Source organism: Globicephala melas, chromosome 10 (assembly GCF_963455315.2).
Source record: "Globicephala melas chromosome 10, mGloMel1.2, whole genome shotgun sequence".
In the NCBI taxonomy this organism is placed as follows: Eukaryota; Metazoa; Chordata; class Mammalia; order Artiodactyla; family Delphinidae; genus Globicephala; species Globicephala melas.
In genome coordinates, this window is record NC_083323.1 from 77,360,900 (window position 1) to 77,377,697 (window position 16,798).

At 41.9% G+C, this 16,798-nt stretch overlaps 1 pseudogene; it reads left to right on the top strand.

Annotated features, from left to right (window-relative positions):
- Positions 1-691: 691 nt before the first annotated feature.
- Positions 692-11,133, top strand: LOC115839092 (homeobox protein NANOG pseudogene; annotated as a pseudogene).
- Positions 11,134-16,798: the final 5,665 nt, after the last annotated feature.

A 16,798-nucleotide genomic window follows, 5' to 3' on the forward strand; every position in this document is an offset into this window, starting at 1 on the left:
CTGTGAGTTAAATAGAAAGGGATATTATAATCATGTTTTACAAATGAGGAGACTGAATTAGAGACAGGCTAGAAGGACATATTCAGATATACAAGCGATATCTAAACAAAGTTTTCAATTAAAGTTTTTTTTTTTAAAGTATTATTCTGGTCACAAGTATCTTCTTTACTATTACAAAATCTTGGTTCATCAGGAATGTATGGAAGATTACTGCTCCACAAACTTCCAATCCCTCTCTTCCCCCAATCTCCGTGGGTGCTGTGCCTACCCTTCCCATCCTGCTGTGCTTGACTCTGGACTCGGCCACCTGAATTGATTTAGGCAATGGGATGTCAACAGATGTGAGCAAAGGCTTGAAATGTGCTTGCACATGTGGGTTTGCTCTCTCAAACTCTTGACTTTCACCATGAGAGGAACATGATGTGGACACTGCTCATCTAAGGAGGATGAGAGATATGGAGCTGACCTGGACCCAGCTTACAGCTGGAAGTCAGGCCCAGCTAAGCCAGCCCACAGATGTGTGAAGTGGCAACATGCTGCTGCAAGCCACTGAAGTTTCCAGGTTATTTGTTAAGTATCTTTGTTTGCATAATACTACATTAATACATACTTTTGTAAAGCGCAAAATGGTTATAGGTAGCACAATGTAGCCCACTGTGCTTATGTACTGCATAGACTGGAAATAGTAAGAATGGAGGCTGAATGGTCTGAAGAACCGGCACAGGACTGGAAATCAGAAGACCCGGGTTGCAGTGGTTTTTCTACCTTTAATGATAGTAGCTTATCTTATGAAATGCTCACCAGGTGCCAGGCATTTTTCTAGCAGTTTTATTAACTCATTTAATCCTAATAACAACCTTATGAGGTACATTTATTGATATTCCTACCTTAGAGATGAGGAAACTGAGGCACAGAGAGATTAAGAAGCCACCTGAGGTCTCACAGCTAGTAAGTGGCTGGACTGAGATTGGCACCTTGACAGGCAGTGTAATGGATGCTGTCGTGCGCCACCCAGGTGCCTGGTCACAGTGGAGGCACTCGTTTTCCCAGATGCCGGGAGAGTTGGCACCTGATATTTGTCAGCTGAGTCCCTCTCTGGGAGTTGTCCTTGACCAAAGGGAGCTGCCTCACTCAAGTTACATCCTTTCTTGGGGATAGCACATCCAATGTCTGGTCAATATGTGACCAAAAGCCTGGTCAAAACTTCTTTGTCTACATTAGGGACAACTTGAAGTCCCTTCCAACTCAGGAGCTCTCTGCAGATCAGACTAGTCCTTTGAAGCTACTTCATCATCTCTGCTCAATCCTGCTTCCCTCATTTCCTTACAGGAGTTGGTTTCTAAAATGCTCCCTAACAAGCCTGCATACAAATAACCATCTCAGAATCAAATTCAAGCAACCCAACCTGAGATAGCTGCATTCCAGAGTCTGAGTCTCTAGACACAATGCAGTATTGCAAGGTATCTTCTTGGAGTTTCATTATAAAGTGGGGACGATAATGCCTGTCTTATTGAGAGGGTTAAAAGTGGTAGCATTTCACATTCATTTTTCACTCTGCAGTGTGGCGATCTGCCTTCTGCCCCACCCTTTCCCACTCCATGGACGCTCTTACCACTATGGTCATCAATGACTTTTAATGACAGAACCCAACAGATATTGTTTATACTGGACTCTACTGCATTTGATTTTATCATCACTTGTGAACTTGGTCTTCTGACGATTGTTTTCCACAAGATTCCAACTCTCCCTTTCTTATTCAACTATCTCCTGCATATTCGTGACTCCTTATCCCAACTTCTTCCCCAAGCTTTGGAATAATTGTTCCACAAACAGTTGAACATGCGTTGCTACTTGTTTTCTCCAAGTTCCTCAAACTCAGCATTTCCAAAATGGAAATCATCATTTTCTCCAGCAAACCTGCCCTTCCTTCTGTAATTTGCTTTCATTGGTGATACCATCCTTCCAGGCCACCATTCAAACAAAAAGGTGTTTTTCTTTAATAGTTCCTCTTTCTCACCCCCACATTAAATAAGCCTGTCTAATTTTCTCCTTGTCCCCAAACTTCTCCACTGTGTCCCTCCACTCTATTCCTTCTGTCATTGCCCCCCTTGAGACCCTCATCAGCTCTTGTCTGAGCAATTGCAATAGCTTCCTAAGTGGTCTCCTTGCTTCCAGCCGTGCTTTCTCAAATTCAACATCCAAACCACAGTGTATATGATCTACCTAAAAGGAAAATCTGATTATGCCATTCTTCTCCTTAAAACTCTTCAGTAGCCCCCATTTTCTACAGGATGATGCCAATAAAAAGCTCTTCATAATCAGAATCAGTGCAGTGGCCAAGATGTGGGTTTTAGAACCAGGCAGTTGGAAAAGATCCCTGGCTCCTCTGCTTATTACTGGTGTGGCCTTGGGCAATACCTTTAACCTTGCTAACAGAATGGAGATATAATAAAGGTATCTACTTGAGGCAGTTACTCACCAATTTTTCTACATACTATCTGATGTTTTCCAGCCTTTCTTGAGATTGGATTGGGACCATGAGATAATCTACTGGGAGTGGCATTGATGTGAGGCCTGTGACTTGCCTCCTTTTTCCTCTTTTCCTGCTGTGACAGCTTTGGAGGCCACACGTCCAGGGTGGCTCTGGACCGTGAGCTCCGTGAGGACACATAGCGCTTCACTGTGGCACCTCCAGCACTAGAACAGGGCCTTGTCCATACCAGGTGGTCAATAAATGTTTGCTGAATAAATTGACACCCACTTTGAACTTTGGAAAATGGAATATCTTTTTCTTAAAAATATGCAGAATAGATTTAAACCCTCGCATTAATCAAGCAGGGCTGCCATAACAAAACACCACAGACTGGGTGGCTTAAACAACAAAAATTAATTTTCTCAGTTTTGGAGGCTAGAAGTCCAAGATCAAGGTGTTAGCAGGTTTTCTTCTGAGGCCGCTCTCCTTGGCTTGCAGATGGCTGCCTTCTTGCTGTGTCCTCACATGATCTTTCCACTGTATATGCAAGTGTCTGGTGTCTCTCTGTGTCCAAATCTATTCTTTCTATAAGGACACCAGTCATATTGAATTAGGGCCCACCCTAATGGCCTCATTTTAACTGAATTACCTCTTTAAAGTATTTATCTCCAAATATGGTTACAATTTGAGGTAGTAGGTGTTAGGACTTCAACACATGAATTTGGGGGGACACAGTACAGCCCATAAGAACCCTCATCTGTAGACTACCCTGTTCACTTTAACAGACCAGAGGATCTTTTCCTCTCAGGAGAAAAAATCTTGTAATAAGAATGATCAAGACAGGAGAAAGTAACACTTGTTGTGGATATGACATGACAGCAGCCCACACCTACTGTCGGTCCACTCACTATGTGCAAGGTCTTATGCTAAGTTCTGTAAGTGAATTGTCTCTTTCAATCTCAAAATTGAAGTACAGGAAGATAGAGGAAATTGTCTTAGGACATAGAGCTGATAAGTGGTAGAGCTAGGATTTTAGGATTTGAATCCACTTATATCGCCCTACTCCCCATCTCAGCTAATTGTCACAAGTGCCCTGTGAGAGAGTATATGCTTTTTCAAAAAAAACTGATAATAAAATAGCAAGCATTTATATACTGTTCTCTACATGACAGGTACTCTCAAGTATTTCACATAAGCTAACTCATTTATAACCTCATAATAATGCCACGAGGTGACGGCATTATAACCATCACCAGTGCCATCACTGTCGCACTGCCAGGAGTCCCAGCAAGGAGGTGACACAGGGGGATCTGAGCCTAGGAAAGTCCACCTGCAACACTCAGCTGCTGCTTGGGACGCAGGTTAAGTAACTTGGCCAAGGGCATGCCTCTTAGAAGGGAAAAGATTGGGCCTTGAATCTGGGCCTCTCTGGAGACCCCGCACTCTCTTCATTACTGTGCACCGTGCCTGCTTGCGCCTGCCTGTGCGCTGTGTTTTCCTCCACAGCCTTGGTGATGTGAACAGCTCTGCCAACACTGATATCAAGGAGAGGGCTTTAATGCTGAAGAAAGAAGAGTTGGGGGAAATCCTCCTTTGCAGTGTTATTGGAGTACACTCTCATTTCCCTTTGATTAGCTGCGTGTTTAATATTTCAAAACGCAATGGTCTTTAACAAATCTGACGGGTTAAACCTGGAAGGGGGTGGGAATCTTTAGCACAGTGGCAGTTGGGGCAGACTGACTTTTTATATTTATAAAAGTTGTGTCTGTCACAAGGCCTCTGAGAACACTTGCACAATTTAAAATACAAACTGGAAAAATACGTTGACATGATTGTCTGTCTTAAGGAATTTTTCCATAATCACAGTCTTAACATAAAAATTCCCGCTTGGTATCCCTCCCCAGGCAGAAGTTGGAGTGTACACGAGACTTTCCTTATGCTTAGAAATTAGTCTGAAATTCTTTATCCCAACAGAAGCTCATTTCAGACCAGAGCTCCCAATAGACAGCATCTCCATCCTTCCTTCTCCTTCTGCTTTTCCCCAACCTGGAGCCTGACGCTCCGCCCACTCCCCTTCCCCACCTGCAGGCATCTGTGCTGTCCCTTCTTGGAGTCTTCAGGGGTGCCTCGTGCCCACCCCTGAGGCCATAAGACCCCGTCAGGATCTGGATCCAGCCAACTGCTGACCTCCTGTCGTCCCCTCCTCCCCTAGGGCCCCCGTGGTGCCCCCACGTGTGCATCTGCGCTGTCTCGATCCACCGGTTACTCCCTGCTGCTGCCCGGGATCCACCGGCTGTGCTCCGGGGCCGCCAATCCGCGAGGACTCGATGGAGCCCCTGTTTTGTTTCACTAAGCCTGCGATGTTTCATCTGCAAGTTCGGGGCCCTTTTATAGAGTCCTCGCTGTTATTGGTGTTCATTTGTTGACTTCTATCTGAAAATACCAAGGAAGGCAGGGTCTGGAGGTAAAAGCACCACCTTGTCCACAGTAGGCATCAATAAAAGGAGATCGCATCTCTTCTTTTACTTACAAAAAAAGAGAAATTACCCACGTTGCCTGACTTGTCAAATGAAAGACTCTAGTGAGGCAGAAATTGTTAGAGAGAAACTTGGAACAATTTTTAAAAATGTTTTTATTGTGGTAAAATACACATGACATAAAACTTACCATTTTGGCGATTTTTTAAATATACAGTTCAATGGCATTAACTCCATTCACAACGTAGTGCGGCCATCCCCACCACCCATCTCCAGAGCCTCTTCACCTTCCCCAGCTGACACTCAAAACACCAACTCTGCACTCTCATTACCTCCCCACCAAGCCCTGGTAACCCATAGTCTCCTCTCCGCCTCTATGAATTTGCCTCTTCTAGGCACCTCATAAAAGGGAGATCATACAATATTTGTCCTTTTGTATCTGGCTTATTTCACTTAGCATGATGTTTTCAAGGTTCTTCCATGTTGTAGCATGTGTCAGAATTCATTCCATTTTAAGGCTGAATAATAGTCCATTGTATGTATATACCACACTTTCTTTATCCATTCATCTGTAGTTTGGAAAGTTAGGTTATTTGTGAACCTTGGCTGTTGTGAATCATGCTGCAATGAATATGGATATGGGAGTGCAGATATCTCTGCAAGATACTGACTTTAATCTTTTTGAGTATATTCCTAGAAGTAGAGTTGCGGGATCATCTGGTAAAACTATGTTTAATTTTTTGAGGAATTGTCATGGCCTCTATTTACCTCTTTACTCTGTGCTTTTCTTCATCTTCACTCTGTTCACAGGCCACCCTCTCTGTATTTCTGCCTTTTAAGCACCCCAAGAGGGAGGATAAAATTAGTTTAGAAAGCACTTGCTGGGCAGAGCATGCGAGGCAGGCCTCTGGTCGGCCAGCCTTTAGATGGAGCCTTTGGTCGAGAACCATTATTTTTGGATGGGTTGTGTCCACATTATCAGTGTCACATGATAAAACCACCTCTGAACAGTGGACTGTGGATATTACAACATTCCTCAAAATTAGGCCATATGTAGGCACTCCAGGAAACACTAGTTCACAGGGAAAACCCCAGAGGGAATTACAGACCAGTGAGTATTTATTCCCCCTTGGGCATAACTTACTGCCTTTCTACAGACTTGTGCCATGGTCTGTCCTTATCTTTTAGTCCAGCTCTTCACTACTTGGCAAAGTTTGGTGTCATTTGGAAACGTTGAAGACTTCATTGAGAATTTCTTCCTGAAGCTCATATCCTGAATGGATTTGTGAATCCTGAAGATTCATAAATTAAAATGTGGAGTTCAGTATATTATGCAATACTTTAATCTTGATTTAAAGATGACTTCTCCCCCCTCCCCTCCTCACAGCCTGTAGCCTGTGCTCCTGGGAGCGTGAGGCAGTCGGTCCCTGTCTCTTTCCCGGTAATTTCATTCCAGAACATGAGAAGAAGCAGGGAAAAGGGAGCTGAAAGCTCTTACTTGAATAGTACCATCAGATGATGGCTTCGTACTCCTGGGCCTCGGAAGAAGTCTAAAACTGACTCCTGTGGGTGCCTTCCTGGTTTACTTGGTTAAAAACTCGGATTACAGCCTTCTTGACATGGGTGGTCTATTCCCTTTCTCTTCTACAATTCTCTCCCTCAGCCCCTGTTTTTCTGATAGTCTATTCTGCATAGGTTTTCACTGTTTGGATTCCCATTACCCTCTTAAGCAGTGGTCAAAATGACTCCACTCACCCCTCTCCCTCATGGTCCATGGGAAACACTCATGCATCCCTTGCTCTGATAAATTCTGAGGCATGGGCTTGCTCCTGATGTGGCCCTCTGTTCTGTGGCCCACTTTTGCTGTCCCTGTCATGAATCAGGCACAGTCCTTTGTGCCCCCATAACTGCAGGGACACATAAACGTTCTCCAGGCGTCCTGCTGAAGCTTTTAACCCTAGGCTTGAGCTGAGGGAAGAGTACCCATCCCTTCCCATAAGAATAAGAGTCACAGGGCATCAATTGTTTTCTCCAAAGAAATATGTTGAGGGTCCTTTCAGCATCAACACACTCTCCGCTCTTTGAAATTACCACATTAGGATGGTCTGACACTCTGTTAGCATTCATTGTATTTTGGTGCCTCAGTTGAAACTTCTAATTTAACATCTTATTATACTTATTAGCTTTCCCTTTATCTGTTTTGCATCTAAAGCATTTCCCAAACCATAACAAAGCTCCCCCCACCATGCCATTATTACTGTTCTTTCCAGTTGTTTTTGAGGTGGAAACCTGCCACAGACTTGTTGAAAATCTAAATTGTTATAGCACAGTATGTAAGCTACCTTGCACAGTGTCTAGTAGGTAGTGAGTACTCAAATGTTAGTTCCTTGTTTCCTTTGATACTAATCAAGAAATCACATACACTGATGTCACCAATCTTACAAAAAAAGTCTTTGAGCATGGAAAAACTGATGATAAATACAAATAAATACGATTAATACAATTTTTCCAAAACTCGATTTTTTGCTTGAAAAGCTGGAATTTTATTATTGGCAACAAATACAATCAGTGATTTCCTTGAAATGATGGGCTCACTTCGTATATTTTGGAGAAACTGCCTGCCAAATACCCAAGCCTGAAAAACCATGTATCTGTCAGTAGTTCTGTCATATAAAATTGTGTTACATGAAAAAAAGTGACTAGTTCAAATGCAGTTCGAACAGGTGCACAAGGGATTTTCCTTGAAACAACCATTGCTCTTTGGCTCACAGAAGTGTTTTAGAAGTGTCGTTCCTATTTTGCCACACAGAATATTAAAAAGATGTTTACTCATGGATTGAAATTTCATAAAATTAACAATTTTGGTGGGTTCAAGTGCATTGTTAAGTGAAACTGACATTTTAAAAAATTGTGGGACCTCTTGGAGAAGAATATGACAACTTGTAGTTTGGCATCGTGTCTTTGATTCATGCTAAGGTGCCAGAAGTTTTAGCCACCAGTACTTTTGCACTATCCATGCAAATCTCAACACAGTGAGAAAGGCAAATTATTTATTATTATTATTATGAAAATAGTTTTGATCTTGTGGACTCCCCAGGAATCCACAGACCACACTTTGAGAATTCCTGTTCTAGAACAGTCTGTTCCCCAGGAACAGACTGCTGTTCCCCAGTCTCATGGAACCCCAGGAATCCACAGAGCACACTTTGAGAATTGCTGTTCTAGAACAGTCTCTCAATCTTTTCCTAAAAATAATCTTTGTGAGATTGACATTTTGGAAAATTCAAGTCAATTCTTTTATAAAATGTCCTACAATTTGGATTTTCTGATTGTTTCCTCACGTTTAAGATTCAGGTTAAATTTTTTTTTTTTTTTTTTGCGGTATGCGGACCTCTCACTGTTGTGGCCTCTCCCGTTGCGGAGCACAGGCTCCGGACACGCAGGCTCAGCGGCCATGGCTCACGGGCCCAGCCGCTCCGCAGCATGTGGGATCTTCCCGGACCGGGGCACAAACCCGTGTCCCCTGCATCGGCAGGCGGACTCTCAACCACTGCGCCACCAGGGAAGCCCCAAGTTAAATATTTTTGACAAGAATACGATGTAGGTGATGTGTTCTTCCTATGCTATTGCATCAAGAAGCACTTACTGTCAGTTTGTCCCATTACTGGTGATTCTGTGTTTGATTACCTGATTAAGTGGGGGGGGGGTGCCTGACAGATCTCTTTATAGTAAAGGTACTCTTTCCCCTTTGAAATTAGTAGAACTAAGAAACGGACACATACTCACCTGTGAAATCATTCTTGAAGACCATGTGGATATCTCGTTCTGCAAAATGGTTTTAGCATCCATTGATGATCTTTGCCTAAAACATGATTACACTGGAGATAGCAAAACGGTCATTTTTGAATTCTGTCATTCCTTTTACATTTATTAGCAGGAGTTGTTATGTAAAGAAGTGTTGTCTCTTCACTCTACCTCATTCTCTTTATAGATTCATGGATTCTTTTTTTTTTTTAAACAATTCAATAAATTAATTGGGCAAATGAGAACCCTTTTAAAATGCAATTGTGTTCTTTTCACTTGTCTCCATCAGTCTTTAAGCACTTCCTTGCTTTCTGGTATACAATAGTCAAGATTCACTTTCTATTTTCCCTGGACCAATCTTGGAACCAGCCATTTGTCCCAAGAGTTTTGGTTCCTTTTAGTAGGAACAGTATTTAGAAATCAAGATCTGGGCATTATTTGTAGTCATTGTTATTAGGGGTGTCCTTGTTTTTAGACCCATGCAGTAGACAAAGCTACAGTGTATATATTTTTTAAAATAATCAATTCAGAATTACTCATACATGCAACAACATGGATACATTTCAAAAACATTACACTCAGTAAAAAAAAAGCATCAAAAAAAGTCCTGTAGAGCCAAACCAGAAGCCTGGGGTCCAGCCTGGCCCCACTGAGCCCAACCTAGAACAGCTGAGCCACAGCACACTGTCAGATCTGTAAGTGAGAAATAAAATGGTGTTTTTTTCAAGCTACTGAAATTTTGAGATTGTTGTGCATTGTTACTTGTATGTTGATGGGGGCAGTCGGGAGGAGAAGTGATGGTGCTCTTAGCAAACAAAATTTGGGTCCACATGCCCACGTGTGCAATAAAGCCAATCTACTGACACTGTGTTGTGGTGAAGGAAAGGGCAACGTTTATTTCAGGGCGCCAAGCAAGGAGTCCAGGGCAGCTAGTGCTCAAAAGACCTGAGCTCCCCAAAGGCTTTCAGGGAAAGGGCTTTAAAGACAGGGTGAGACAGCTACATGTAAAAGAATAAAATTAGAATATTTCCTAACACCATACACAGAAATAAACTCAAAATGGATTAAAGGCCAAATATAAGGCTGGACACTATAAAACTCTTAGAGGAAAACATAGGTAGAACACTCTTTGACATAAATTACAGCAAGATCCTTTTTGACCCACCTCCTAGAGTAATGAAAATAAAAACAAAAATAAATAAATGGGACCTAATTAAGCTTAAAAGCTTTTGCACAGCAAAAGAAACCATAAACAAGAAGAAAAGACAACCCTCAGAATGGGAGAAAATATTTGCAAATGAAGCAACTGACAAGGGATTAATCTCCAAAATATACAAACAGCTCATGGAGCTCAATATCCAAAAAAACCCCGAACAACCCAATCCAAAAATGGGCAGAAGACCTAAATAGACATTTCTCCAAAGAAGACATATGGATGGCCAACAAACATATGAAAGGATGCTCAACATCACTAATCATTAGAGAAATGCAAATCAAAACTACAATGAGGTATCACCTCACACCAGTCAGAATGGCCATCATGAAAAAATCTACAAACAATAAATGCTGGAGAGGGTATGGAGAAAAGGGAACCCTCTTGCACTGTTGGTGGGAATGTAGATTGATAACAGCCACTGTGGAGAACAGTGTGGAAGTTCCTTAAAAAAGTAAAAATAGAACTACCATAGGGCCACGGCTGCAGACAAGAGCACAGAGAAGAAGGAAGAGAAGGTCCTGGTCAAGAAGCAGAAGACCAGAACCGTGTTCTCTCAGACGCAGCTGTGTGTGCTCAATGACAGATTTCAGAGGCAGAAATACCTCAGCCTCCAGCAAATGCAAGAACTTTCCAACATCCTGAACCTTAGCTACAAACAGGTTAAGACCTGGTTCCAGAACCGGAGAATGAAATGTAAGAGGTGGCAGAAAAACAACTGGCCCAGGAATAGCAACATTGTGACTCAGGGCCCAGCAACTACAGAATACCCGGGCTTCTATTCCTACCACCAAGGATGCCTGGTGAACTCTTCCGGAAACCTGCCCATGTGGGGTAACCAGACCTGGAATAACCCAACTTGGAGCAACCAGAGCTGGAACAGTCAGTCCTGGAACAACCAGAGCTGGAACAGTCAGACCTGGTGCCCCCAAGCCTGGAATAACCAGACCTGGAACAGTCAATTCAACATCTATGTTGAGGAATTCCTGCAGCCCCAGATCCAGTACCAGCAAAGTTCTCCTGTCAGTGATCTGGAGGCCACCTTGGAAACTGCCGGGGAAAGCTATAACATAATACAGCAAACTGCTAAGTATTTCAATTCCCAACAGCAAATCATGGATTTATTCCCAAATTACCCTCTGAACATACAGCCTGAAGATTTGTAATGATGGCTGTATTATTCAATCTCAATTTGAGCCGTGACTGTATTACTTCCCTAGAATTTTTCTTTTACAATTACGTCTCTCTCTGCCTTGATAAGCTGCTTTTCATTGTGCCTTTTGTGTCAATTTGGGGGTGTATGACTGGTGTCTAATCAAAGAGGTTTCAGAAGCATTGGCTTCTACGGACAACATGATAAAAGATGACTGGCGGCTATAGATAACTAGGTTATAATACTATTTTTCGGATATCTTTAAGATCTAGAACCTAACCTCAAGAATAGGGAGCAAAAGTACAAAGATGTGTGATGAAGGATTATTCGTATTTTCTGGGATGGGGAGGCTTTACTTGTTAAGAACCTCAGTTGTTAAGGTGAAGGGTTAAGCTACAGTGTGCTTCACTGATTTCCTCTACCCCTTTTTGCTTATTTTACTTACAACCCCTAATTTTTTCCACCACTCTAGTATTTGTAGAAAGATGTTTTGATTTGTCCACATCATAATACTACCAGTTGGCTGGTTCATTTATAAGTACAAATAAATAAAAAAACTACCCATTTAAAAAAAAAAAAAAAAACTACCATATGACCCAGCAATCCCACTATTGGGCATATACCCTGAGAAAACCATAATTCAAAAAGATACATGTACCCCAAATGTTCATTGCGGCACTATTTACAATAGCCAGGACATGCAAGCAACATAAATGTCCATCAACAGATGAATAGATAAAGAAGATGTGCTACATCTATACAATGGAATATTTTTATTAAAATTTTTTTTTTTATTTTTGGCTGCGTTGTGTCTTCATTGCTGCACACGGGCTTTTCTCTAGAAGCGGAGAGTGGGGTCGAATATTACTCTTCATTGCAGTGCACGGTGGAATATTTCTCAGCCATGAAAAGGAACAAAATTGAGTTATTTGTAGTGATGTGGATGGACTTAGAGTCTGTCATACAGAGTGAAGTAAGTCAGAAAGAGAAAAACAAATACCATATATTAATGCATATATATGGAATCTAGAAAAATGGTGCTGATGAACCTAGTGGCAGGGCAGGAATGGAGACCCAGACGTAGAGAATGGACTTGTGGACACAGGGGGTGAAGGGGAAGCTGGGACTAATCGAGAGAGTAGCATTAACATATATACACTACCATGTGTAAAATAGATAGCTAGTGGGAAGCTGCTGTATAGCACAGGGAGATCAGCTTGGTGCTTTGTGATGACCTAGAGGGGTGGAAAGGGGAGGGTGGGAAGGAGGCTCAAGAGGGAGGGGATATATGTGTACATATAGCTGATTTAATTTGTTGTACAGCAGAAACTAACACAACATTGTAAAGCAATTACAATCCAATAAATATGTAAAAAAAAAAAAGGATGAGGAAGAGGGGTCGTGGGGTGTGTGATCAGCTCGTGGACATGCTTCTGATTGGTTGGTGGTGAGGTAATAGGAATTCAAGATCATCATCCTGGTTCCAAACTGTCTGGGGTCAACATGCTTGTGGGCAGCATACAGTTAACTTCTTCCACCTGGCGGGGGTTTCAGTATCTGCCAAACAGCTCAAAGACATGGCTCAGAATATTATCTAGAGCCCTTGAGGAGGAAATAGAGGTCCTTGGCTTTGTTTAATGGCTAAATTATCATTATTTTGTCTTGCTTGACTGTTTCCCTTTCTCCATGTTCTTACTTGTCTGATTAAATTTATTCTTTGACTGAATGAAGTTCTTCTACAGGCAGGTGGAGGACATGGGGAGGGGTTCCTGTTCTGGGAAGGCCCCATGGGGTCCTGCTTGGTTACAGTGCCGCTGCCGGGACTGCTGGGGATTGCTGGAGTGATCTCCTGCAGGAGCGGGAGTGCATGGGCTCCTGCTTGCCAGGCTTTTCATGGGCAGACTCTAATGAGTCACTGTCTATCCCGCATCGTCCACAGTGCTTGTTTCTCCATGAGCTATAGCTGACTTCACTGGAGTTGAACATATTTTCAGAAAGACTGGTGAACAGCAGTATGGTACCAACATTACTGGGCCTGAAATCCAATTCAGTTGATGGCTCTCAGCTCAAAATTTGGTGCAGGTCTCATGCCTGGTAAATACTCAGCACTTTTCTCCTTAATTCCAAACCCTTCCATTTGGACCACCTATGAACAAGTGGCAAATTTCATCCAAATAGGGGGAAAAAAACAAATAAACAATGGGCCAGCAACTGCAGCTTGTAATCCATTAAATTGCAGTGGGACACACACCAAACTAGTATGGATTTTTTTAGTTCAATCAGATTTATTTCCCTCAAAATGGAATTCCTATCTCTCTGCAGAATATCTTTTCTTTTTTTTCCCAGAAAAACTTTATTACCAGGATCATCTGGCTCTCTAAAAACAATCTAAAATCACTGTGATCTGTAGCTGTTGTTTCCTACACACACACCCCCCCCCCCACAGTAATCTCATGAAAGTCCCACAGCATCATTCATTCCCTCAACCATCTACAAGGATTTGGGGAGTGACTGCTTTGCACTAGGTGCTGGGCAAGTTTTCTGGGTACCAACTCCTCAAGGGTGGGGTGATGCAACTTACTTCTTTCATATCATCACTGGAGCCAGATTCCCAGTAGGAAGGTGACACATGTTGACTTGAATATTCTCCATCTGGTTGTTGCATGGCATGGGACAAAAATGACAAATATATGTGTGAGTGTTCCCAGCTGAAGGAGCATTGCCAGATTTACAACAAACAATGAAAAGCAGAGTACCTCATTAAATTTGAATTTCAGATAAAGAATGATCATTTTTCAGTATACGTATGTCTTAAATATTGCATGTCTCTTGAGACTCAAATGAGCCTTCTCTTGGTAGCATTCCCCAGTTGGCTTACCCCTAGAGGACTTGCCCACTTCGAAACATCTCAGAATGTTTTAAGAATAAGTGCTCTGCCTTTGTAGTATCCAAGCTCTTGTATTTTTGGACATTAAAGGCTGAGGGATGGAATTAGATCCCCTGGTTGCAAGTGTAGGAAAAGGTATGAGTAGAAGTTTAAGTGAAACCAAGCATAAATGGATAAAACATTAATTGTCCGCGCCCCCTCCCTAGCTGCCCTTTATATTTTCTGCTGCAGAGATGCAAGTGTCTCAGCAGCAGAGTTACCAGCATATGTCCCCAAATATGCCACCGTGAATTCAGAGTGAGAGGAAAGTTTCGCTGGTTGTGCCCTGGCTGGTGTGCAAGCAAGGCCTCCATCACTTTTTTCTTTTCCAGAGGCACCGGAGCTGTCTCACAAGACAGGTTCTGCAAGTGCAAATGTTGTCTAGGTGGGGAGACTCATTTCCGGTGCTTCCTCCTCCACCCTCTTCCCAGAATCCTCTAGCCCTGTCTGTTTTGTTTAATTCTCAAGAGCTCAGCTGAGCTGGAGAGAGCTGAGCTTCCAGGTGTGGGAGTAGCTGACCGAGATGACAAGCCCGCATGAAAGAAACAGTCAAACCTTTAAACATTTGCTGTGACAGTATAAGCAAGAAGCTAAACCAGGGAAAGTGCCGACTCTCCCTTGCTCTATTTTCTCCATGGAAGGGCATGCTGGTGGAGGGACCGGTGGACCCCCCAGATCTCCCTGTTGAGGAAGCCCTAATGAAAGTCTCCTGCCATATAATGGGGAGGGGGCAGTTGGGGAAAAGGAGAAGGGGAAGGGTTAGGAGTGGACAAGTGTTGAGTATGGAGTGGAGAAAAATGGACAAAAGATGGTGAATCTTCAGTTTTGTTAGATAGATCCAAAATAATTTGTAGCCCTTCTTGGCAGGAAGATCCATCAAAGGTAGTTTTTGTCTGAAAAAAAAATGGGAGAAAAAGCAAGATTATTTACCAGTAAAAAATCAGGAAGAAAAAAAGAGATAGATATAAGAAATAGGAAAATAGTATTTAAAGTAATTCTCTACTCTTGACATTTGAGAAAACTATGATAAAAACCAGCCAATAGGCTTTCCACTAGGACTTGGGTTCACGTGAATTAGTTTGTAGTTGCTGTGTAATGCTTCCTGACCCATATGATTCTAGTTGTGATCAGTAAAGTCATGGTGCTTCATTAATACACTTTAAAAAAAAAAAGAAGAACGAGGGATTCATGATATTCAACATCCAGATACACCCATCCCTCAGAGAGGCCATTCACTGTCGACACAGGGCCTTAGTATGTGTTATTTTGCTACCCTCTTTTCTCTGGAGCTACTATTCATCACCCAGTCCTCATTTCCACATCACTCCACAGGAAAATCTGACTGTCCAGGCCACTCAGGTCCACTGATTATATGCTCTTTAGGGACCAGGGTGCTCTTTATGACATCAGAGAGCACGGCTGTAATCCTACATTGGTTTTGTGATTACTTGTTTAATACCTATCTCCTCCTCTGGACTGTAAGCTCCATGAGGATAAAGGCAGTATCTTTTTTCTTCTCATTGTTCAATTCTTGGTGCCCACAGAGTGTCTAGTACATAACAGACATTCAAAAATATTTATTGAGTTTGTTCATGAATTTATGGTTGTATGGCTTTAAAAATAGAGATTAAATAATAACAGCTTCTACGGAAGGTGATTCACCTGCTTTGAAGGATTGTTATCAAGACTAAATGTATCCACATGGGGATGACAAGCTACATGGTGCACAAATGCTAGTCTTTAGTTATTATAGAGATCACCAAGGATAAGATAATTCCATGGAAAATCTTTAGCTTAGAGGTGAGCTAAAAAATAATCATACCATTTCAAAGGGAAATTTAAGATAGATAGTTTATCTGTGAAAAGCTTCCACAAGAGAGAATAATATACCAATTGACAATATCAAGACTACTCAGTCTTTCCAATGTGCAAATTTATGAATTATTTATGTCACTTCTTTTTCTACTTCTGAGTCCAAACACAACTTCAAAGAGTGGCTTTCTTGAAGTGCTTTCTCCCACTTGCTGTGGATGGCGGACAACAGGCGATAACATTCAAGGCACCCAGTCTCCTCTGACACAATGTGATTGTTGTCTTTTCAGCTTCTTTCATCTGATTCATCACTGTCAAAACCTGAGCCTGCAAAACCACCCTGACCTTGGCTTAGAAGGCACTTGGTTATTAGTTTATCAAATAAGGCATCCTTGAATAGCGGCATTGGAAAAATTCCTTAGGAACAATACATTACACTACAATGTATATGTTATATACATGCCATATATATATATAATTTTTTATCCTGACAAAAACTTTCAGTATCTATTTAGTGACACATAGGGCTGTATGTACCACAGTTTACAGTTGTGTGCTTGTGTGTGTGTGTGTGCGTGACTAGCAATGATGGCCAAAAGGAACCCACAGAAATAGCTTGAGCTTTTAAATGAAAAGTTGACTAAATATGTCAAATCATGACCCAGAGCCACAGTACCAAATAAATTTTTATACTTTTCACACAACAGTGTGTTTGTAAGAAAAGTTTCATTGATTACATTTCTAATGAGAAGGAAGAGCTTATTTAAAGAGATTTTTCATGAGATAAAACATTTTTTTGTGACTTGGCAAATGGATCTAACATGAGTGGCATATTAATATTTATAAAATAGATATACTACAGATATTCTGGTTCCTTTTTGAAGGTTACCAGAATCTCCTGATGTCACAAGTCATACCTATTTCCCCAGTCCCAGTCCCT